At 35.5% G+C, this 26,968-nt stretch overlaps 1 protein-coding gene across 3 annotated transcripts in view; it reads right to left on the bottom strand.

Moving 5' to 3' along the window:
• The window catches only part of LOC126741452 (aquaporin AQPAe.a), an 87,040-nt gene that overhangs the window by 37,972 nt on the left and 22,100 nt on the right, over positions 1 to 26,968 (bottom strand). The window contains exon 1 of one of the 3 annotated variants that reach the window (XM_050447866.1): positions 23,063 to 23,187. The exons of the other annotated variants lie outside the window; for them this stretch is intronic. The gene's annotated coding sequence lies outside the window, so the exon portion shown is untranslated. Of the gene's footprint in view, positions 1 to 23,062; positions 23,188 to 26,968 lie in introns of those variants that run through there. 3 annotated transcript variants of the gene reach the window in all.

Below are 26,968 nucleotides of genomic sequence, written 5' to 3'. Positions count from 1 at the left end.
CTATAAAGAATTCTTAACAGGGTACGAATAATGCGTTTTTGATAGATCAATGAATTTTCAATAGTAAAGAAGTTACTCCAAGCAAACAAACCATAGGCCAAAGTAGAATATACTGCAGCATAATAAAAGTGCGTAAATATCTACAATAACTTAAGGCTGAAAACTTGTATAGTTACTACGAGCTAATTTGCCACATTTCATACTAAGTACACCTGCTTATTCCCGGTTGTTTGAAAAAAAGCGACTCAAATTTATCTTAATCGGATTTTTATTTCGTTAAAAACACAGACTGTACATCACTGGTTCAATTAACATTTATCACGGTATTAAAACACATAAAATGGTAAATTCTGCTGATATAAAATATCATTAAAATCCACGACGGCCACGGACTTAAACTTATGTCATCGCAACGAATACTAATCGACAACCAAAACTTAACTAAATTACCAAATACGTACAAATATTATTTTTCAAGCCGGGAAGAAGATACTCGGAAAACCGTCTGGCTCTTTTCGCAAGAAGAAGGAGTTTTCGTACGGTCAAAAAATGTATTAAACTTAAATATTATTTAAAGTAGCGAATTTTCTTAACATCCCCCCCGCCTTGAAAGAATCCAGACTTTCAACAAACCACAAAATACTTGTAAGATAATAAACCCTAACACCTAACATATCTTACTTTCTTCTTACATAAAACAGTTACAAACATGACTATGTTGACATATACTAACATAGTCTCAAAACAACTGTAAACCTAACTAAACGTAATTAAATTAAAATTAACACATTACACAAACAACACGCACCCGTTATTTTATATCTGCTTCGATTGGAAGCGGACACAACTTAGAAAAAGAACGAGTAACTTCACCACGTAAAGTTTTAAGAGTTGCAACACGACTGGTTCCATCGACACCTGGATAAAGCCGTAATACTCGTCCCATTCGCCAATCCAAAGGTGGAATATTGTCCTCCTTGATCGAAACCAAGTCACCCTCCTTTAACTTGTCCTTACTGTGCTTCCACTTGACACGATTTTGAAGTTCAGCCACATATTCCTTACACCACCTAGACCAAAAGCTCTGCTGCATTTGTTGCAGCTTTTCAAAACGCGCTAACCTGTTTTCACTAACACTAAGTAAGTTCTTATCAGGTACCGAGGTAAGCCGCCTACCTATTAAAAAATGCGCAGGGGTAATTACATCCAGATCGCAAGGATCGGATGACATCGGAGTTAAAGGACGTGAATTGACAATGGCCTCTATTTGACACAAAATCGTTGTAAAGTCTTCATAACTTAAATTATGATTGCCAACCACCCTTTTTAAATGATATTTGACAGTTTTGACGCCTGCCTCCCAAAGGCCTCCAAAATGAGGCGAGTAGGCAGGAATGAAATGCCATTCTATACCCTCATCTTTGACCAACCCTTCCAATTTGGATTGATTATCCTCTAAAAAATGACCAAATTCTTTTAATTTTGAAGAGGCTCCCAAAAAGTTTTTACCATTGTCAGAGTGAATTTCACTTGGTTTTCCCCTACGCGAGACAAACCTTCTAAGTGTGGCTATAAAAGCCTCTGTTGACAAACTTGTGACAACTTCTAAGTGTATGGCACGTGTCGTGAAACACACAAATAAACATATATAACCCTTATATAATCTATTACCGCGACCTTGTGCAATCTTCAGATTAAACGGCCCTGCAAAGTCCACCCCTGTAATATTAAAAGGAGGCTGAATCGTTAAACGTGATTTTGGAAGATTGCCCATTTGAATCCCAAGAAATAACGGCTTAACTCGCGCACATACCACACATTCGTAAATTATTTTCTTTACTAAATTTCTCCCCCCAATAGGCCAATACCTTTCTCTTATGGAGCTCAATACCATCTGAGGACCAGCATGTAGCAATATTTTATGTTCGTGCCTCACAATTAGCCTGGATAAAATATGTTTACTACTTAATAGGGCAGGAAACTTCTTGTCATACTCAAAACCTGACAACCTCAACCTACCACCAACTCTCAAAATACCATCTTTGTCAAGAAAAGCATTTAACCCTGACAATTTACCTTTTTTTATGAATTTACCTTTCCTTAGAACAGCCAACTCTTTAGAAAAACTTTCACCTTGAGCAATTTTCACTAATTCCCTCTCAGAATTTCTCAATTCGTCCACAGATAATTCTCCAAAACGACGCGATTTCCCAAGTTTATTGCTCCTACAGTTATCCACAAATCTTTTACACCAAGCAAAAATCCTCTTTAATTTATAAAAATCTGAAACCTTATTAAGTAGCTCAAAGGGAATATTCTCAACACAAACATGAGCCTTGATCTTTTTTCTGGTTTCTGGAAGTTTATCTAAACTCACAATTTCTACATCTTTAACAAAATATTCCAACTGTCCCAACCAATCAGGACCATTAAACCACATCTTGTTGTTTTTTAACTTAGATGGAAAGACACCCCTGGACACCAGATCAGCAGGGTTATCTTTAGATTTTACATATCGCCATTTGTCACAATCTACCAAAGTTTGTATCTGAGCCACTCGATTTGATACGAACTGATTAAACTGATTTGCCGGCGACCTAATCCAACTTAACACTACAGTTGAATCACACCATAAAATCATTTCATCAAAATGTAGCACCTTTGATTCTAAAGCCTCCTGAACCAGTTTTGAGAGTAATAATGCAGCTGACAGTTCCAATTTTGGTATAGTTAAAGCCTTTATTGGTGCCACTCTACTTTTAGCACATAGCAATTTAACCTGCACACAACCTAAACTGTCAACGGTTCTGATATAGACGCAAGCCCCAAATGCATTTTGACTTGCATCAGAAAACCCATGTAATTCCATTCTTTTTGGATTTTCACATGACACAAATCTGGGAATTAAAAGACTATTAAATTCCAACATTTCACTTTTAAACCTTAACCACTCATTCCTTAACTCTATTGGAATTTCATCATCCCACGACAATTTAAACAACCACAGTTTCTGTAAGATGATTTTAGGAATTATGATACTGGCACTTAGCAAACCCAACGGGTCAAATATCTGAGCGATGTCAGAGAGTATTTTTCTTTTACTTATCACATCATTATTCAACGAAGATCCAATTTTATACGTAAAAACGTCCAAAGAACAGTTCCAAAATAGTCCTAATGTTTTGGTTTTTTCACCTTCACCTAGATCCAACACAACATTATGCCCTTCTATATCTGGATTATCTGGAACCATCTGACTCAAAAAAACCTTGTTATTGGAGCAAAACTTTCTTAACTCGAAACCTGCTGATATTAAAATACTAGAAGTCTCTTTACACACCTCTATTGCCTCTTCTAGAGATGACGAACCGGAAATGAGATCATCCACGTAAAAATCAGCATTTATTATTCTAGAAGCATTCGGATGACTTGCCTGGTAGTCCAACGCAAGCTGCTTTAGACACCTGACGGCTAAAAAAGGGCTAGATGTTAAACCAAAAACCACCGTGTGTAAATCATAGATCTCAACCTCTTCAGATGGATCATTTCGCCACAAGACCCTTTGTAATGACCTCTGATCATCCCTCAACCAAATCTGCCTGTACATTTTCGCAATATCTGCGCAAAATGCCACCTTGTTTTGCCTAAATCGTAACAGAATCGACAACAAATTATCCTGTATTTTAGGTCCAACGTATTGTAAGTCATTAATGGAGACGCCACTGCTTGACTGTGCCGACCCATCATACACAACTCTTAATTTTGTGGTAGAGCTGTCCTCTTTAATCACTCCATGATGTGGAAGAAAGAAAGACACCTCATCCTCCTGAAAATCACTAGTCTTAGTCATGTGGCCCACTCTTTCATATTCGGCCATATATTCGCCATATTGCTTACGCAACGACTCACTTTTTTGAAACCTTCTTTCTAAGGAAAATAATCTTTGCAAAGCCATTTGTTTTGAATCTCCAAGTTTATCTACAGAATCTTTCAAAGGAATAGTCACCACAAATCGACCATCCTCACCACGAGAAGTTGTAGAAACAAACAAATTTTCACACATTACCTCCTCAGAAGACAAATTCTCATTTTTTGTCAATCCTGGTTCCTCCCATTGCCAAAACTTTTGCAACTGATTTTGCACATCCAAATCCATTGCAAAATTACAAATAGTTTTAGAATTTTTCCCACCAGATATATTATTTTGGAACTCTCCAGAAATAATCCAACCCAAACATGTATTTTGGAGGCATGGCATACCATTGCCCAACGATATTTGCCCATCTCGCACGAGTTTCCAAAAAAATCCAGCCCCAATCAGCATATCAATCTCTTCGGGGATATGGAAGCCTGGATTTGCGAGCTGAATATTTCCAGGGATATTCAGTGCCTTCAAATTGACCTCATAAAGTGGAAGTTCCTCACTTATGCTCGGAATTATTAAACATGTGATTAAAGCCTTAAAGTTACCCAAACTAGACAAAAATTCAACCTCACACCTTTTTTTTACATTGCATGCGCTTTGACTAATCCCTACCACAGAAACATCGACTGGTTTACCCTGCAACCCTAACCTATTATACATCTTTTCAGTCAGAAAGTTGCTCATCGAACCCGAATCTAATAAAGCCCTGCATTCATGTAGTTCACCATAGACATCCTTAACCTTGACCACCGCTGTTGAGAGCAAAACCTGTTGGCCGCGATACCCACAATTTTTACCGCTACTCGTAGACATAGTGATAGTAGTAGTCTGCTCTGTACCTCCACTCGTAGTACTAACAACAACTTCCTGGCCCTTATTTACCTGAGCACTACTCCCCTCTAAGGAGGCCCTAGAGTAGTGTAATAATGTATGATGATCCATACTACATTTTGCACACTTAGGTGCAGTACACTTCATACTAAAATGATTAGAGGAAAAACAGCACATACAAAGCCTATTTCTTTTTACAATACTAACTCGAATTGGAACAGGGAAATTCAAAAACCTTTTGCAATTTACCAGTTCGTGAAGGTCTTTACACACTGGACACTTCTTACCAACGCTTAAAAATGCCTTTTGTTCCTTGGGTTTACGCCAGTTACCTGAAATGTGATCTTTCTCTACCTTGGGACTCCTAGAATGTTCTAGAGTTTCCAACAGATCAGCCCTACCTTTAATAAACTCTTTAAAATCTGACAACAAAGGAGTTTCATTTTTAACCTTAAGACTCTCCCACTCTTTTAAACTAATACGATCTAACTTAGAGGCTAAATGATGAATTATTAAATCATCCCAAGATTGCACCGGTCTACCCAAATTTTCTAATGCCCGCAAATGTTTCGACACCGTATCACACAAGTTTCTCAAGCCCTCAGAAGACTCATGTCGCAAAGGAGAAACCTCAAAAATTCCCGAAATGTGGTTTTGGATAAGTATTCTTTTATTATTGAATCTTTTACATAATGACTCCCACGCTATGTTGTAATTTACGGCGCTAAACTCAATAGATTCGATTACTTGCTTAGCAGACCCCAATAACTGCGCCCTCAAATAATGAAATTTCTGTACTTCACTTATACCTTGATTTTTATGGATTAAACTCTCAAATGTGTCTTTAAATTCCAGCCATTTATTATAAGACCCATCAAAAGTTGGAATATTAATTAACGGTAATTTAACACTATTTGAAAGATTTTCCGTAACCACATTGCGAACCGCGTTGTTCACATTTAAACTTGCCCCAGAATTCATGTTTGAGGGTGCCTCAGATACACTCGAAATATCGCTTTTATTATCTCCGTCCTTACGAGATTTTAATATCTTTTTTGCCCTACTCACCGCTTTAAAATAATCATTTTCAAAAGCATCCCTCTCACTAAGCCTCAATTCAAAATCTTCTTCATTAGAATTTAATTCTATCTCAGTTTGATAACCCTCAAACTCCCCAAAGATTTCCTCAATTTTATTACATCTAGTTTCTAACTCTATAAAAAGGGTTTCATCTAAAAGCTCATTTTCCCTCAAATTAGAAACTTTATCCTCAATTTCTGCCAAATATTTTCTGAAAAGAGTGATTCGCCCCTTCACAGTCCCTCGCTTTTTAATTAACAATTTAAGCTCTTCCTCCATTGTACAATTCTATATAAAAGCCCTGTATCCTAATACGTAACGCAAACACAAATATGCAACAAAATTTATAGTAATATAGAAGCCACAAAATTCTTAACCTATGTTACCTGTTCTTTACTATTTTTCACCAAATTTTAGTCGCCACACTCCACACTACGAAGCACTGTCCAAAAAAGTCCACTTTTTTAAGCCACTTGCCGCTTAAGAGCCCACACAATAAGGAATAAGGCCACCAGCACCAGCTACCAACACCTCCTGGGTTCCCACAAATAAACCCTTCAAATAGCGTACAGCTCTTCACAGCGCGTTTAGTATCCACAGCAAAACGCTTAATAAGCCAGCTATTTGTAACTTGCCTCTTACAATAGACAAATTCCCAAATTAAACAAATTCCAAGTCCGGGCCTGACTATTTACGATTGGAAAGTCCACACTGGAATTCACACATCAAATTCACTTTCCAATCCCCAAATTGTGTTTACCAATTTATACCGTTTTATCCAAGAACCAATCGTGCAACACCATGCACGAAAACACTAAAAGTTCACATGGAAGGACCCAAAAACCAAAAATCCGAGCTCGAAGACCAAAAATGTTTGAAATAAAAGCGACTCAAATTTATCTTAATCGGATTTTTATTTCGTTAAAAACACAGACTGTACATCACTGGTTCAATTAACATTTATCACGGTATTAAAACACATAAAATGGTAAATTCTGCTGATATAAAATATCATTAAAATCCACGACGGCCACGGACTTAAACTTATGTCATCGCAACGAATACTAATCGACAACCAAAACTTAACTAAATTACCAAATACGTACAAATATTATTTTTCAAGCCGGGAAGAAGATACTCGGAAAACCGTCTGGCTCTTTTCGCAAGAAGAAGGAGTTTTCGTACGGTCAAAAAATGTATTAAACTTAAATATTATTTAAAGTAGCGAATTTTCTTAACACCGGTTAAATGCTTATCAATGATAATGCCCAAAAATGTAACTAAGTCTTGTTAAATTATGATGGTTAAACTCTTCCTGAGCAATAAGCTTCTATCTTAAACAACTCAAACAGGTATGAAAAGGAGTATTTACTAATTATATAGTACTATATTATACTACTTACTAATGCTATCTATTAACTAATTTACTAGCTCGCATATAAAGTGACTGACATAACTTGAGACAATTGCCGATGTATCATCAGTAACTAAGGTGATAAAACTGTCATCAAATAAAAAAGGTAAATCATTAATAAAAATCAGAAGCAGAATAAGACCAGGGACACTTCCACGCAGAAAACCAGACAGATGTTTCGGTTGAATTCAGGTTTTAATACAGACAGATCCTCCTACACCATAATGAAGCCTTACTTAGAAGTATAGTGCGGTTTACAGGATCAAACGCTTTAGTAAAATCGAATAAAATTGCCGCAAATTTCAATTTTCAATCAGAATTGTTTAAAGTCAAGGTATAAAAGGAGATTATAGCCTCTGTATTGCAATTCCAGCCCTAAAACCAAATTGATGGCCTGACGACAGACATCGAGAAATGTGAAAAGTCTTTTTTTAAAGGATTTAAAAAAAAATTTGAGAACATATATAACAAGGCAATAGGCCTATAATAATTAACCAAAGATGTATCACCCGTGTAGAGGTACAATAAGTGCTGTTTTTAATTCTTTTGGAGAATATCCATATTGCAAGGATAAATTGATAGATTGGTCAGTGGGGGATGAATATACACACCGAACAGATTACAAAGGATCTAATCTGTTCCACTTAAGCTTTTGCATGAGACGGATTTTACAACCAGGCAACCCAGACATCAACCACGACTGGAATAAGTCACTGTAATTTTCGAAATCAGATTTCTCTAGGAACATCGAACGTCCGAGGGCCTATTCCTCCAATGTATAATTTTCCTTCCAACGGGAAAACTACACATTCTAAATAAGGAGATCTGTAGAGAAAACTTACTGAAAAGGAAAGACATACTGAAAAAGAAATGGTCATTTCGACACAGTTGACCATACTATCTACATATCGAGAGCAAACGATAATGAAATAAATGGAGTCGCTTTTTTGTTTAACAAAAACTACACCAAATATGAAGAGAGCTACGAAACCATCAGCGATAGATTAATCAGGATAATATTGAACTCTAAACTAGTAAAACTTCATATTGTCGAGGTATATCTGCCATTAACTGATCAGTCAGATGATAAAGTAGAAGCTGAATATGAAAAACTAGAAATAGTCAGACATCCTAATTGTAACGAGCGATTTCAATACTAAAATAGGGAATACCAAGAAGGATGACATAAAAAACATTGCAGGAAAATATGGACTAGAATGACTAGATAAAAGAAATCATCGCGGTGAACGATTTATTTAGTTCTGCACATATAATAATATGACCCTGATAAACACAACATTCAAACATCATCATTGACGTCGATCAACATGGACATCACCTTCAGGCCTATATAAAAACCAGATAGAATATAACTTATAAGAAAGCGTTGGCGGGCATTAGCCATAAACACTTGCGTTCCTCCTGGTGCAATATACAGTTCTGACCACAAACTTATAAAGTCCAGTCTTATCATAAAATAAAAGACTTTGACTGTCTTCAAGCCTATTTGAAGATTACCGACACTCGAAGAGAGAGTTTTCCAAGAAACAATGTAAACTGCCAGTCAACCAGCACTGACTAAACAAAACAGAAGTGCCCTGAACGTGCAGTCGTTAATTTGATTACGTTAACATTGAGTACTTATAAAGCTCAGAGCCTAGAGCATTAGAAGTACCCAATTTTTACGTAATCAAATTAACGAATGCAGGTTGAATGCCCATTAGAGAATTACATACAGCACCATAGAGAAAAGCTTGTAAGCAGAAACTTAATGGGACAAGACAATAATGGAATAAAGGGATTACTACAAACAAGCCTTTCAAGTTACATTAATGTTTAATTCTGAAGATCAGGCAAATGCTTTGGAGGCGGCTCAATTAAGATTTTTATCAGACCCATCATTTGATCTTCAAATTTCCACTCTGATCTTGTAGTTATTTGCTGCTAAGGAGTAATAACAGTACAAAGGTACATTAACTTAGTTCTGGACCCAAATATTGTCCCATTCGCTGAAGGTGAAATTCTGATAAAAGAATGGAAATTAATAGTTCAAGAACCTATTCAAAATATTACTAAAGTTAAAACTTGACCTTGTTCTGAGATAATATAGAAGAGCTTACACATAGCTTCTTATTATCACTATTATTAAAGCAATATTTTTTAAAATATCGTAAGTGTTTATCCATAATCTCGATTGAACCTGAGTCTGCCCAAAGTTAGCAACTTGCTATTCTGCACCAATCTGTAGTTATCGTTTATAGGTGTGAATTTTTTATTATTACCGTAATTAAAAAAATATAAAGAAATATTTAAATATATGAAAAAAATATTTTAAAAAATTAGCTAAAAATTTGCAATATATTTTTAAAAGTGGTTACTTTTTATTTATTTTTGAATTATTTGGGTCTTCTAATTCATATTATTAAGTATTTTTTTGGCAATATAATTTTTTTCTAATTAAAAATAAAACTACTTAATACCAATTACGTAAGCTTATTTGCAATTCAAAACCTTGATATCGATTTACCACACGCTACAGTAAATAAAAGCGATCATAACGATGCATTATCATTATTTGTTTAAGTAATTTAAACCGAAACGAGACATTTTTCAAACACAGGAAAGCTTTTTGAAGCATCTTCAAATTAACACCTTGGTGCTAATTTAAGGCTAATTGTTACACACACCGATATTTCACATTCTTCTCATTGTTTTATAGTATTTTTTTGTTTAATGTTCTTGTTACTGCTCTTCGTCTGATCGGTGTTTGCTTTATGGTTAGTACCTAAATATCTAATTATGTACTGGTTTTAAATAAATAATTTATTAGAAATACCAAAAATATCTAATATAAAAAAGGATTTATTAAATATAGCAGTGAACCAATTAATACCTCTTAAAGAATGAGTATTTTTTCAACATGTCTGAAATCGGTTAAGAACATTTCTATACATAAAGTTGAAAGTCTTAATGATCCATCAAATTTTAGATCCATCTCTTTGGAGGCCTTCTTCGACTTTTCTTTTTATTTTCATGCGAGCAACGCCGCGGGCATTCAGCTAGTATGGCATATATCAGGAAATAATTTGAGATCATCAACATGGACTTACTAAAGATTGTTCAGTAAAAACAAACCTATTTGCTTTAAGCAACTATATGTTTTAAATGTTTTGGAGAAGGTAATAAAACTCATAAGACATGCACGGACTTTTATAAAACCTTTGATAAGGCCAACTATAATATTCTTATATTTTATATTTAAGATGTTGCCTGGGTCTCTTTTACTTTGGATTAAATTTGATCTAACAGATAGAGAGTAGCGGGTTAAGATTGATGGTTTTTTTTTGTCCAACCCATGTTCGACAACTTCAGGGATCCCTCAGGGCTCCTACCTACAACCATTGTTAATCAGCATCTTTACAAATCGTCTTGGCTCCCTATTAGAATCTGAGTTCTTATTGTTTGCTGATGATTTAAAATATTTTTTTTTCTGATTTTCTTCTCTCAAACAGAACAACAACACACCTATAAACAAATTACACCTGAACAAGTATAGTAAAGAAAATAAAAATAAATAAAAATGCGAGAAATAAGATTTTGAAGTTTGGCAAAATGAGCTAGGAGCCAAACAGTAGTATTTACCTTGCTAGTATAATATGTGAAAATTTTCAAATTTTTATATAAACGCATTCAAAAGATAAGAGGCTGGGAAGGATAATTAAGAGTGAGGGGGGCATTTAGTAAGATCTCTTCTTAAATTCTCCAATATAATTTGGTCACTTCATTTTCTGATCCATATTGTAAATGTTTAGCGTAAGTTTATCATGTTTACCAGATATTCTCTTGTGAAGTGGGAATTTACCTGTTCTGAGGCCACTTCCTGTTTGAGTATTAGCTCCTTATCGAGCTGAAGGTAGCATTGATGGTTGCTTTGCATTTAAAATTCTGAATTGCTTATACAACATAAAGGCAATTCTCCATGTTCTCTTTTGCAGAACATCCTATTTACTAAAAAGTCCTATTTAAAGATTAGCTTCAGCAGTGATCTTGATTTTCTGTTCTGATAGTCTTCAGCTATGGAAACTATTTTGGGCTGTATCCCTATCCCAACTCTTTAGATTAAGCTTAGCCAAGTATTACATCTTTGACATTAGTAGTAAGCCAAGTCTCATTGATTGATTATTACAATTACTGAGGCTCCATAATCTTCCGACATGCCACTTTAATGGAAATCATTGACCTTTGTTCGAAGTCCTCGGATATTTTTGTAGTATATCCACAATGATAATGCTGTCAACATTCATTCTTAAAATGTGGACAACATCCCCTCAAAGCTTTGTAAAAAACTTTCAGACTATTATTTATTGGGCGTAAAGGGCCTCATGGATCCAAGGGCCCAAGAAAAAATCTTAAAAAAAAAACTGTTTCAAAAAACTCCAAGCCAATCCAGGTTTTTGCCAGGACTGCAAGTACTGTTCTAGAAAAAATCTTCGATGAGGCGAAAACTGACATCGCCCTTATCCAAGAACCATTGGTACTCCAATGAAGGTCGAGTCTGTGGGCTGGGTATAACCACTGGTAAAGTAATCGAACCACCCGTTGGCAATAATCCCAGGGTGTGTATGCTTATTAGGAATAACAATAACCATTTTATTCTGTCAGATCTCAGCTACAGGGGACACCAATGACACCATAGCGGCCTACGTTCCCAGGTGATGCAACAGAACAACCTCCCCCCACAGATGGTGCAAAATCTGATTGCAAACTGCAAAAACAAAAACGTGGAATGCAAACTCTCATCACACAGCCTAAAGTAGCACAAACATTAACCACAGAGGTGATTCTCTCTTCAGCTATATACTTGGTAAGGGAATAACAATTAGTGCAGACTATGAACCAACTTTTATCACTAAAAACATAAAAAAAGGTACTAGATGTAACTATTAGCTTAAACCATATCGGCAGCAAGGTCAGAAATTGGGTGGTGTCATCAGAACCACCATGATCAGATCACAAACACACACGGTTTGACATTGCTATCAGTAACAGACCCAATGAAAAGTACTGACTAGGTTGGATATAAATCGACCCTATAGGGAAACTTACTGTCCTGTGACAAAACTACAAAGAATCATGATCAGCTAAATTTACAAAGTGTCTGAAGCAATTGTTACAATATATATATTATGAAAACTGACCACTGAAGGTGAAGCAGGACAATTGCGGAACACCTTGGTGGAACAAAAATACGGTCTGAAGTACGCAAACGCTTAAACCTTTCCAAAACCAGTAACAACTGGGAGACATATCGTTAACCAACAACAATAAGGCTACACATATAGCTAAGATAAATTAATGGAGAAGGTTCAGCGAGAACGTCGATTAACTGACTCGCAGTGCAAGGATCTACAAAGTGCTCCGAAGTTAACCTGAACAGAGGCTGGGGTCAATAAAACGCCCCGATGATATTTTCACACAAACCAGATAAGAGACGCTTGAAGTCCTGGCACAAACACACTTCCCCGGGTCCAAATTGCTCCATCGTTTTGGAAAAAAACCTTGCACTAGAGGCTCGGCAATCATTCAAAGAAAACTAGCCTTTTAGCAGAACTATAATTTCGCCTAGTACGATTAAAGGTGGTAGTAAAACATTTCAGTCTTTTAAATCATCAGTAGGACACGGAATCTATTTAGCACTTCTTCAAGTTGGGCTCGCCTTACTTTTACCCCACCTGTTCGCACTACTTAAAACCAGTCTAGCATGGGAGTACATTCCAACGTGCTGGAAAGCTTCCAACGTAATCTTCGCTCAAGCCAATATGCCTGACATCCTTTTTGTTAAAGATCCTGGAAAAGGTCATTGTCAGCATCAGAGATGTGGCGCTGAAGAAACCTCTGCTCAATGTCCACCAATACGCCTATCAGGTTTACAACAGAGTTAACAAGCAACAATCTTGTACGAGCATCAGTAACTCGCTGAAACAAAAGGACGTGACAGTGGTGCCCTTCTTAGATAAAGAAGGGGCCTTAATAAATCACTGCCACCTTCACTCTATGAATTGACAGCAGGAAGAGGAGTCAGCCCTCTTATCTGCAACTGGATCAAAGCCGTGCTAAGTGACAGAAAAATAACGACTACTTTACAGGGCAAACGTGTGCACTTTAGGGCTATGCGAGGTTGCCCGCAGGTAGAAGTATTATTTCCTCTCCTGGGCTACTCATTGACGATCTGTTGACCATAATTCGACTGTGGTAGGTAAGTTCAAACTTACGCAGATGATTTGGTGATCCTGTTAAAAGGAAAAAATGAGAAAGCAATCTCAACTATACTAAAAGAAGTGCTAAACATCATTCTTAAATAGTGCGAGATGCAGAAAATGCCCAATAATTCGCACAAAATGGTAAAAGTACCATTGATCAGAAAAAGGAATATAGGTCAACTCAAACCGCCAATCCTGAGTACAACGAAGGCGAAATATATTGGGGTAAATTTAGATAGAACGCTTAACTGGAACTGACATATTGACAACATAAGCGAGAAGGCACAACTGTCCCTATCGAACTGTCGCAGGATATACGGCAAAACCTGAGAAATGAACCTAAAACAGATGCAGTGGTTATACACACAGGTCATCAGACCCACGATATCTACGCATCTTGGCAAACAAAGTTAGGATGGAATCAACTGAATTGTGCAATCATACCTAATTAGGCAGTAGGTATGCCATCAGACCTAATGTCAAGAAAAACACTAAACATGGGTTCATACGCAATCAAGATACCAGACCGAATGGACTAGGATCAGAAACGGATTGAACTAGAGAAAGCGGACATTCGAGTATATTGCAATGGCTCAAAAACCAATTTTGGAGTAGGAGCTGTAATATACTGCACTAACCCAAGGACAGAAATATCTATCTGCTTTGGGAAACACTCATCAATTTTTTAAGCGGAAGTACATCCCATTGAAATCTGTGCAAGAATGCTTAACCAAATTCAAATTGATAACAAAATCATCAAAACTACAGCGATAGTAAGGCAATTCTAAAGGCGCAAGAATCCTCTACCTGTACATCTAGAGCAATATAGAGCTCCAAAAACGAACTCATACGCTCATATTGCTTTTGTAAGGGAACAAAATTACCCTGACATGGATTCCAGAACATGGTGGGCTTACAGGAAATGAGGCGGCTGACAAGCTTGCCAAAAAAGGAGCAGAATCCAACCTGATAGCTCCAGAACCAGCATAAGGCATTGTCTACAATACGACAAAACATACAATCACAACTCTGGTGCAAAACAAAGCAAAGCGCTACTGGGAGGGATTACCAGTACTCTATTAATAATATACAACTATTTTAAGGTTATACTGTAAATTTTTTTGTTTATGTTTTATTTTATTGCCCTTTTCCCACTGGCATAAAAAAGTGAGGCTATTTTTCTTCTTCTCTCAACCCGTATTTGATGTTCGCACAGACGGTTTCAAATTGATCAAAAGTTGTAATATTTTACGCATGCGCATCAAGAATGATTTGGAAACAGTTTCAAACTTGTAAGAAATTTGCAGTGAGAACAAACCTATTAAGGATGCTTCTTCCAATCAAATTATCGAACTCTTTAAGAAGGCATACTTGATTGGGGAACTATAAACACTTAGCAATGAGTTTTACAATAGACCTAGGGTCGCAGTATAGGAACACAAGGTGCCCTACTCATAACAAATCTAAAATTAATTAATTCTAATAATTTCGGGTAAATATAATTTGTAACTTTTTTAATTTGTTTGGATTGGTACATCGATTAAATAAAGCAAAAAAACATAATTGACCTAAATAATGATACACTATTTAGGGATGAGAAATTTTCTGTACGAAGTTTTGCGAACCAAAGGTGTAATACCAAAGTATTTATTGGATTGGGATCACATATTAGCCAAAAGTCAACATTTAGTGTCATTTATTAAGGTCGGAACGTCGACACCTTAATAATGGGGTAATTTAATTCCACCCCAATTGAGCAATTCCTTGCTGGTTTGACATATTCACGAACATTTTAAATTATATTTATTTACCAGGGAAACTTTTACTGTTATTTAACTAGACTAATAAACATAAAACTCAAAAGCTTTTCAAAATAAATATCCTAGATTTATTACATTATTTACTATTAAGCGTGTTTAATTCAAAATAATGATATTATTTTAGATGTGGGTGTGCTAAACCAAAATAGCCATGCCGCCATCTTCTAGCGTTATTTATTCATACAACACATTTGCATCTATTAAACGCCAGAATAATTTTCATTTGTTGATGTCACTCAGAATATTATTAAAGATTGGATAATCTGTTTTCTCGAGATACTACTACTACCACGCCGTATATTATTATTAATGATCTTTTTTCGTACAAGAATTGTATGATCAAGCGTTATTTTTAGTGATTTTGAAATTTAAGAAATTATTGTAAATTATGCAATTTAAGAAAAAGGTTAAGAAATAGGTAGTTTTTCATGCAAGAAATTATAAAGCAAAATCTTTTAATTTTTCAATTAATTATTTAAAGAGTTTTACAAATGTAATTTAGTTGCTGTCAACGATAATCTACTTTCATTCATTTAAGCAGAATAATCTGGATTTAATTCTAATTTTTATCTTATGTTTATTTAACCTGAATCAATATTTTACAATTGAGCATATATTATATGTACACACATCAAAATGAGCTAGCGGACAAATGTATTTAAAGACATTTTAAAATTAATAGAAAAGAATAATGACCACCTGTATTGTTAATAACCTCAGCGAATAAAGTAAACCTTAAGCATAACAAAAAAATTATTAAAACTATTAAATTAATAAACAACCTCTTTTCCCGCTTTAATTAATTATTACCAAAATATCAGATATACTGGTAGAACTTTGCATTTAACACTCTTGACTTATAACAGCTTAATCAAAATAATTTAACATTATCTAACAAAATGTCTGTATCATCATTGGCGTAGATGGGATATAAAATTATGTAGGCCGTTAAGTCTAAAATCCAATAGCATTTTTCATTTTTCAGCCGATACGAAAATAAGTAAAAAAAAATGGTGCCTGTCTGACTGCTTTAATGAAGAAACTTATCAACCAGGAAATTTTGAAATTCCTGGAGTCCACTAACATCAATATCGACCGTCAGTATAGCTTTCAAAAGCATAGGTCTACTGGCGATCTGTTGGCCTGTCACGCATGTTTGACCGAGGCTTTCAAAAAATATGGTGAGTCGTATAGCTCTGCATATTTCAAACGCATCCAATGAAGTCTTGCTTGATAACCTCTTACAGTATTCTTGTAGTTGGCCACCAACTCTCAGCTTGGAAGTATCCTCGAAAATCGATCCATCCAGATTATCACTGATAGACACATCTTGCAAAGGTTTCAAATTACCGCTGGTGTTCCTCAGGAATGCATCTTCTACTCTTTCATCTTCCTGTTATAAATCAATGATCTTCTCGACAAGACTTCAAATTCAATTTACAGCCTTGCTGATGATAGTAAATTGGTGTCTTCCTTTAAGTCGCCCAACCAAACGAGATCGGCCGACCTTAATATTTTGGAGTGGGGTGAGTGCAATCTGATTGAGTTTAACGTAGCTAAGACTTAGGCTGTTTTATTTACAAAAAAGGCCAATGCCGCTCCAAGCTTTTTTATGCAGGTTGGAAATATGTCAATCGCGGGAATAGCTAAAGCAATTTCTCAAAAACTTGTGGCTCTCTTTAAAACGAGAAGGTTGTATACCTACACCACAACAACTTTTAACTCTTTACAATGCTCGGATTTGTGCATATGTTGAGTTTTTGTCTCACATAGGGATCTTTGCACCCAAATACAACTTGAAGCTGCTTGATTTCGTCCAGAAGAGGATCATACGTCTTATAGAGGATCCAGAAATAACTAGAATCTTGGACAGTTTGGCACCTAGAAGGTGGCGGACCTTTGTTTTATCGATAGCATTACGGTAAATGCTCTTTCTTACTCGACAGGCAAATGCGACACATGAATATCGAGTGTATTTGCAGACGCCTAGGACGGTGTTATATCGGGCCAAGTTTTTATGGCGAAGTGCAAGTCTGTGTAATCAACTCGCAAAGCACGTCTTTCCCGCATATTACAACTTGCAGAACTTTCCAAAAATATCCACAGAAACCTCTATATCGCTGGTGCTACTCGTCTTTTATAGTCCAGTAAAATAGACCAAGGTATATATTTTCACAACTTCTAGGCATAGACGTACTACAAGGTTCAATGAGGATTTTATTTTGAAGCAGCATCGGACTTCATCTTGTTTGCAATTGTTGCAGCTTTTATGGTGGAACAGCTAACCTTCGATACTTTTACGAGGTTAAATTAAAACTATTATTAGGTTATTAGTAGAAAACCTAATATAGGTATTTAAATATTCATTAGTAAAACCATGCTCTATAGTTTTTAATATACGATATTGCAATTTCTTTTGTTTTTTAATTTGAATCCACATTGCTGCTGCCACGAATAACTGCGGTTTCCAATAAATAAGTAATGTAATAAATATATTAATTTTTTAAAATTCTTTATAAGTATTTGTTCTCTATTTAGATATTTTTTTTATTATTTAATAATGTAAGTAGATAATATACTTACTTAACAGTATTCGCAACGCAATTTCGCATGTGTACTATTTTATTACTGGTGCAGTACTCTTTTTTGTCAGGAAATTATTGATTAATTTTATATTATTGTATCTAGGTTGTTAACAAATAAATGCTTTTGAATTTTAATTTGAATAATGGCTCAACATCTATTTGGTATGCTCCTAATTAAATTTTACTCAATTTGTCATCAGTCAATGCTCATGTCAGCCATTGCTCTCGCATATAGTTCTGCAACTCTTCCCTTGTCTAGACTACTATTCCTTTTTAAAGCACACCTTCTCAACATTATTCAAATGTGCTCGCCAAAAGATTTAAATCAGAGGATTACACAGGCTTTAGCAATACCTGAATATCGTGCTGCTGCAAAACATTTCTAGCGCTTCTTGCAGCACGCTGACGTAGTCTGTCGTGCATACCTATAACATTTTCAGCAAACTCTTGCGAGTGAATGAACAATATGTTTCAGAATTTTATCTTGGTGTTCTTTTGATGTTAAGAACCCTTTGCAACCCTTCGCCGTTTGCAAGCGAGACGCGTATCTAGGTATTCGCCACACCTGCAGCCTTATTGAAATAGGATGTAGACCATGCCTTGAATTATCGCTAAAGAGAATCTCGAGCTCTTACCGATTCTGGTGTTCTTCAGCCAAAAACGACATAGATAATTATCAACCTATTAACTTATTATCATCCCATTTAGCATTTGTCGACTACCAGAAGGCTTTTGACTCTGTCGAAACTTTTCTGGAATCTGGGGCAATTCTGGAATCCCTAGACAATGCAAGGATTAACTCTATTCATCTCTCATTAAACATATCTATAATAACGCTTTTATTTATATAATATAATGATATTAAATACATAGATAATTATTTAAGTAACAGACAATCAAAAGAGGAGAGAGGCAAGGAGATAATAACTAGTCAAAACTTTTTACCCTTGCTTTGGAGATTGTCTTCAAAAAACTTGACTGGCAAGGACACGGGATTAATAATAATGGAAACGTCTGCAATTTGTATATATATTTACAATTTGCTGATTATATTGTGATCTTTGGAAACACAGGCGAATAGCTTAGAAACATGGATCGAATGTCACTACAAATTGGACTTAAACAAAATAAAGATCATGAGTATAGAAGAAATTTAGATAACTGTTAATGACCTAAAGTTGTCTCAGAATATATTTACTCAAGCCACAAAATTTAGCTTGGCAAAGAAAATCAATCTTCTGAAATCACAAGAAGGCCTCTTCTGGGCAGCTTTAGGCAAACTAGGATTTAGCCTTCAATGTCGTGAATTGCCTATAAATTTAAAAAGAAAAGTGTTTAGCTCCTGTGATGCCAATGCTCACATATGGACTCGATACAATGACATTAAATTTGTAATACATAAGGCTGCAAACCAACCAACGAGCAATGGAGAGGGCTATGATAGGAATCACTTTAAGGGATAAAGTTCGAAGAACAAGGAACGTGACGGATATACTAAGGTTTGTGGCACCACTAAAATGGAGCAGGGCTGGTCATATAGCAAGACAGGATGACTCAAGATAGGTATATATCATTTGGCGCCCAACAGAGAATAAACGGACCATCGGTATACCCTAGAGACGATGGCGATACGATATCCAAAATATTGCAGCAAGGAATTGGAAATATATTGCTAGGGATAGAAGAGCATAGAGAGATTTGGAAAGTGGATAAACACGGACTGAGAACAAGAATAAATCCTGATGCTCTAGTAGGACGTCTGGCGTAAAGATTGTTTTCATTGAAACCTATTCCTTATTATTTCAACAGTAACACCAATGCCATGAACATTTTAAATCTCTTAGCTGGTTGACAGTAATACTGGGGTTTCGTAATTCCTAAATACGAATAAACTTATCAGCTTCTATTACTCTCTTGTAAGGTCAGTATGTCTTTTTCTCACATCACAACTCTCTCCTAATCTCTGCCACAACCTTCCTTTAGTAGCATATGGTAGAATGTATGCTTTTGATAGAACTTCCAGGTTGTGCAATGTCGTGGATATTTATGCCACCTTGTATTATACCAACAGCTCGCAATTTTGCTCAAGATGTTGCCTTTGCATATTGAATGTTGCAGTCAAGTCAATTGGATCTAAGATAAAAAAAACTTAGGTTTTAAGTTTTAATATGGCCGTATGGATGTTTCGGCCTACATTAGACCATCCTCAGCTCATGGTGAATGGTATACAGAAACAAAACATTTTTGAAAGTTTGCATTTATTTTAAGGAGTAATATTTTTAGCAACTATTGTTTTATGCTTATAAGAAGTGGTTTGTATAAAAAGATTGAGTATCATTTAGTTAAGTTTGATTTTATTAAAGGATGTTTCTTTTTTAATTTTTTTACTTTTTCCTTCTAAGATGGTCTTAGAAAACTATCTAAAAAAATCATTAATTATTTGTTGGTATCTACTACCCTGTGTATAGCAAATGTTTTATTATAAGTTTAATTATGATGACAATGAACTTCGACATAACGGAATTTGGTGCAATATGCAAAATGTAGACTAAGCAAAACACGATATGTGTTTATTGTGGGATTTTTGGTTTTTTAGCTAATATAGATGCGTTAAGTAAAATAGACGTGTGATTTTTAATTAATATCCTGGAATAACATGGCGATCCTGCCAGTTCAAATATTTTAAAAAATCAATTGAAGGAGGTGATAATAGCCAGTTGAGAAGCTTCAGCCAAGAGTATTGACAATAAGCAGACTACTGCATACTGGGAGAAGAATGGAAGACACGTCTTCGAAGGAAGATAAGGCGTAAGATTGCTCGTATAGCTGCATGCAGGTCGTAGGTTTTATGGAATGGAAGTGCTTAGCTAAATGGACGAAGGAAATGGAGAAGAAAAAAGTAAATTATTTTATTAATCATGTATTTTATTTATTGGGATATATTTTTTTTCGTTAATTACGTTATATTAATTATTTAGATCCCAAGTTTTTAGAGGCAAGAAATATTTTTTCCCAAAGATTATTACAGATTGATAGGTCACAAAGTTGTAGTAGCATGTAATTATTGAAAACTGAAACGCTTTCTGTTTCTTTTTCTTTTTTCTTTCTATCTCAGTTTTCTTTGAACTCACTAGACACAGTGACACCTCAGACATACTGAGTCAATAGACCAAGCAAGAACTTCTGGAGCTACCACTGAGAAAGGACCTCACATTACTCGTTGTCTCGAGGATTATTGCCTTTTGCATTTGCATGAAAGTGTTCTAAGGTAGTTTTATTTTAGAAAGTTCATCTTTCAAGTTCGTAGAGACAACGTCAACGATTGAGATAATCAATGAAACAGTGTCAACGTCGGCACTTCTTATATTTGTCGGATTTCTTGGGCCAGTGTCATACTTTTGGACAGACGCTAGGGGCTGCCCGCAGGGAGGAGTATTGTCCCCTACCTTGTGGTGCCTTGTGGTCGACAGCCTGATAAATCTTTTAAACAATGCTGGCCTATACGCACAGGCCTACGCTGATGATCTGGTAATCCTTTGCCCGGGGAAAGACGCCATCTCAATGCGGGGCCCTATGATGGGAGCCCTGCGTATGGTGGACATATGGTGCCTCTCGGGTGGTCTCAGGATTAACCCCAAAAAAGCAGAGCTCCTACTATTCACGAGAAGACGAAACTTTGGCACGCCCCGTGTTATATCTCTAGGTGGCGTGCAGTTGCATTACTCTAGGACAGTTCGATTCTGGGAATCAAGTTAGATCCCAAACTCTCCTGGTACGATCATGCAGATACCAGAATGAAGAAGGCCACCTGCGCGCTATGAGCCTGCAGGCAGGCTTTCGGCAATACCTGGGGTCTGTCTTCTAAGATCCTCCACTGGATATACTCGCGCATTGTGAGACCCCTTCTCACATACGGGGCTATCGTTTGGTGGCCATGTACGGAGAAAGCGAAAATTCGAGTCCAACGTCTTGCATGTCTCAGCATAACGGATTCCATGCGAACGGCTCCAACTAGAGCGCTTGAGGCTCTGCTGAGCCTTCCGCCTCTGGACCTCGTTGTGCAATTCGAGGTAATGAGGACTGCGTACGGCTATACGTCCTCGGCGAACTACGTGCTGGCGAGACCGGTCACGCAAAAATTTGGCAACGGGCTATTCAGGAATGTCCTCTCCTTCTCATGGGCAGGAATGTCCTCTCCTTCTCATGGGCAGGAATGTCCTCTCCTTTGCATGGCTCCAGTGACTGTGGACTGCGAGGGATTCATGACGCATATTGCAAGCAGAGAGGAGTGGCAGCATTCCAACAGACCTGCATTGCTAAATAGGGGGACCATCTGGGACACAGATGGCTCCAGAATAAATAACAGAGCTGGATCAGGGCTTTGTGGTAGGATCCCACATACCAGTAGGGCATACTCGCTGGGGGAGCACGCCACTGTCTTCCAGGCCGAAGTATTCGCTGTATTAAAATGCGTACAGAAAATCCTAAGCTGCGAACACCGCAATACAGTCGTATCAATATGCTCGGATTAAGGCTATCACGGCCGGAAAGGTAAGCTCCAAGCTTGTACTAGAGTGCATGGTATGAGCCCCTGGTATGAGACAGGCCAAAGCGCACATAGGTGGGCCCTCTGCCTGTCCCACTAAAAATCTACTACGCGTAAGAAGACGCGAAATTCGGCTAGTGACAGGTCTTTTAACCGGACACTGGTATGGTTTCGAGTTTTTCACCACATATTCTATATCTGCTATTTTGTACGTTTTCTTTTACTATGCTATAGTTTTATGTTTTGATAACTTGGTCTTGAATGGTAATTAAAGCTCCTTCAGTTTCTGGACTTTGATCTAGACATTTACCTTGCCTTCAATTACATCTCCAGTTATTTAGAAATTCTTGTGTATTTGAGGTGTAGGGTGTCTAAGTTCGATTTTTTGGTTTAAGTAATGTTAGTTTATCCTTTGCATAATCCTTTGCGTAAAAGCATATCCGCATATTCTTCATTTCGTATTAAATAAACTCTTTATTATTGTCATTATTATAACTAAATAAAATATTTTATATATATTTATAAAGTACGCTTAAAAACATATTAGTTAAAACTACCATATTGCAATATGATAACCTGAAATATATGAATTATTACTTACCATTTTTTTCTCACATAAATTATAATAAATTTACTTTTGTAGATAGTAGAAGTACGTAAGTGCAATATTTTAAGTATGTTTGTATAAAAATGTTGGTATATATACGTAATTATAGGTAGAGGCTTTTGCTATCTTTATTTACCGTAGATAAATTATTAAGGTGATACTCGTTTTAATTTTTATGTTCTTAATTATAATCATTGTATTTAGTTCCACTTGACAGCTTGGTAAATACAACTTGACATTTAATTGAGTCAAGGAAAATTCAGAGCAACGTTAAGAGCTTAATTGGAAAAATTCAATAAAATTTACTTTAACTAATTTACTTTTTTTTTAAATCTCCCTTAACATAATAGAAAACAACAAGAAAAAAATGAATAGTAATCATAATAAAGAAAATTTAATTTTATGTCGATTACTAAAATTTCACATAAATTTTGTATATTTGGAACCAATTTTTTGAAAAATTATCATTTAAGCTTGAAGAATGACTAAAATATTAATAATTATTTATTTGTTTAGAACAAACTTCAGTATAAATAGGAACAAATCCTAATAAACCCTAATAAGTCCGTAGTAAATAAATCAAACCATCTATTAAGCGCTTGTTATCGTCTCTCTGATAACACATTTTATTATTAACTTATTTCGTAAATTATTCTTAATAACAAAAAAAAATCTTGAAAAACATAAAATATGGTTTTTCTAAGCATTTTTTATAGAAAAGGGAACTAAAAGTATTCCGGTCATCCTCCACTAAATTTATTTAAAAACCACCAATCAACATGTTTCGGACGTAGAATATGTCCATCATGATGGATACTATAAAAGAACCAAGAGAACTTATAAGATATAAATTAAAACAAATTTTAAGGTCTTAAATTACGAAAGATATTAATATATCTTACACCATTAAAGGTTTCTATTTATTACCAAAAATTACATGTAATGTTTCTTAATATACAAGAACTCTTCAAAATGACTACCCGTTGCTTGGATGCAAAAATCCAATCTTTTCCTCTTCGACTCGCGAACTCGTTACATAGAGCAATTATCCGATTTCTCAAATCTGCTATATCTTCCACTGGCTTAGTATAAATTAATGACTTTAGGTGTCCCCGGAGCAAATAATCCAGGAGATTTAAGTCCGAAGACCGAACAGGCCATACGTAAGTTCCACCTCGACTAATCTAGCGAGCTCCGTGTGTTACTTTTAAAAACTGTCGAGTCAAAATGCTAGAATGAGCTGGTGCATCATCATGCATAAGCCACATTGCGTCTCTTGTAGCCAATGGTACGTCCTCCAGAAACTGAGCTAGCGTTGTTCCAAAAAGTTGCGGTATACCTCGCCGGTAATTCTTCCTGGCAGAAATACCGATCCAATTAGAAAGTCACCTATAATTCCCATCCAAACGTTTAACGAGAATTGAAAGCAATCTTCAAGTACCTTATGTGGATATTCTTCTGTCCGAACATTGTTATTGTGAAAATTCCTTATTGCATTTCTTAAGAAACTGGCTGCATCGGTAAAAAGAATAAGAGCCAGTAGTTGAGGGATTTGAACTAATGTGTGCAAAATCCATTGACAGAATGTAATACATGGACGAAAATCTGCAAGAAAAAGTGCCTAAACACGCTGTATGTGGTATGGATATAACAAATACCTTCTAAGGATCTTCTAAATTGTCCCGTTACTTACATTTAAAGTTTCTGTAATTTTTGGAGTAGAGATGCCTGGATCTGCTTCTACCATGGCCAGCACATTCGCTTCTAGTTCTACCGTTTTTACTGTTATTGGCCTTCCTGGTCATTTACTTCGCTTCAATGCTCCTCTTATCCAAAGTTGTTGATGTATTCTTTGGAAAGTTTTTCTATTAGGCACATTACTATTAGGAAATCGTTCACGGTACAACCGACTAGCTTTTAAAAAGATACCCAAGGCATTGTTAGATTTTTTATTACTTGGTAGGTCCGCTGTAGTGTCCTATATTTTTATTTCGGCTACGTAATATTTTTAAAACTACCAAAAATCCTGCTCTGTATCTTCGAAACAAAGCGTCTTAATAAAAATCATAAAAGGACAAAATATTCTTAGAATAGTCTAATGAATAATCCCTTTATTTTTTGGCGCATGTTTAGTAAACACTTTGTATATTCATGAATTAATTACCAATTGTCCCTTGACGAAACCAAAATGATACAGCCACCATGTTTCCAACATCAATCACAGTTTCAAGAGCAACTGTCAGAATTAGTTTTCGCCATTCCTACCGATTATAAAACAAAACTATGTACTCTGATAATTATCGATATTCTCTCAATATATACAGTCGGAATGTAGAGTCTTTCGGGTTGTAACTTAAAATGCGATGTCTATGCTTTATCCATGACTCCAGCTTTGGTCTTTTGGTCCACTGACTTCTGCTATCATCCAAATCCCAGTTTCTTTGGCATCTAGTTATTGTATGCTCCCTGTTTAATATTCCGGCATTTCTATCAACTACTGCCATTTGTTCTAGCCGCACATTCACGCAGTTCAATCAAGTCCTCAACCGGTGGTATACTAATAATAATTTTATGGCCTTGAACGAAATGATTTTGTAGCCTCTTCGTATTCGTTGTAACGATTTTTCCCGCATTTCTTCTAGTATTATTCTATCTTTAGTTCTTTTAAAACCCCATGTCTCCTCCTCAGTAAAAAATATACATAATTGTGAATTCTATTATCAAGTGCTCTTTCATTGGTCTAAGGCTTGCTCGAAGTTCAGATCGGTCCACTTTCTGATATTTCGTATCCAAGATATATATTTCTTTAATATTTTATTTTATCTTCATTTTTCGTTTAAAATTGCTTACGTAACCACTATTCATTTGTACCATATCCTTTGTAAAAAAATGTGTTCTTTCTGATTCTGCATTAAAAAATGGTGGTTTCCATTTAAAAAACATATTGATGACGTCATATTTTTTTGGAGTCACCCTGTTTATTTAATTTCCATGTAGAAAAAATGTTAAAAATCCCAATATTAAAATCGATAGGTTCGAACATTTTATCAAAAATGGTCCATTTCATTTTTATTGAATTTATCCGTTACTTTACGGATGCACTGTATATCCATAGATCAGAATTAATAAATATTCAACATAATTTAAGAAAAAAAATTATCAGGAGGACCAAAATTGGAAAAAACTGTAACTCAGAGAACTTATGTTATAAATATGAATATTATGCTATAAATAGGTATATAATAATAAGCTCCTATGTATCAGGTTATATCGGAGGTAATTATTGTATAGCTCGCCGTATTTGCAACGTTTGACAGAAACCTTTAATGGTGTAAGATATATTAATATCTTTCGTAATTTAAGACCTTAAAATTTGTTTTAATTTATATCTTATAAGTTCTCTTGGTTCTTTTATAGTATCCATCATGATGGACATATTCTACGTCCGAAACATGTTGATTGGTGGTTTTTAAATAAATTTAGTGGAGGATGACCGGAATACTTTTAGTTCCCTTTTCTATAAAAAATGCTTAGAAAAACCATATTTTATGTTTTTCTAAGCATTTTTTATGTTTTTCTAAGCATTTTTTATAGAAAAGGGAACTAAAAGTATTCCGGTCATCCTCCACTAAATTTATTTAAAAACCACCAATCAACATGTTTCGGACGTAGAATATGTCCATCATGATGGATACTATAAAAGAACCAAGAGAACTTATAAGATATAAATTAAAACAAATTTTAAGGTCTTAAATTACGAAAGATATTAATATATCTTACACCATTAAAGGTTTCTGTCAAACGTTGCAAATACGGCGAGCTATACAATAATTACCTCCGATATAACCTGATACATAGGAGCTTATTATTATATACCTATTTATAGCATAATATTCATAT

The sequence above is a fragment of the Anthonomus grandis genome, chromosome 10 (assembly GCF_022605725.1).
Source record: "Anthonomus grandis grandis chromosome 10, icAntGran1.3, whole genome shotgun sequence".
Classification (NCBI taxonomy): domain Eukaryota; kingdom Metazoa; phylum Arthropoda; class Insecta; order Coleoptera; family Curculionidae; genus Anthonomus; species Anthonomus grandis.
The sequence above is the reverse complement of the archived record's forward strand: the minus strand, read 5'-3'. Positions and strand labels throughout refer to the sequence as shown.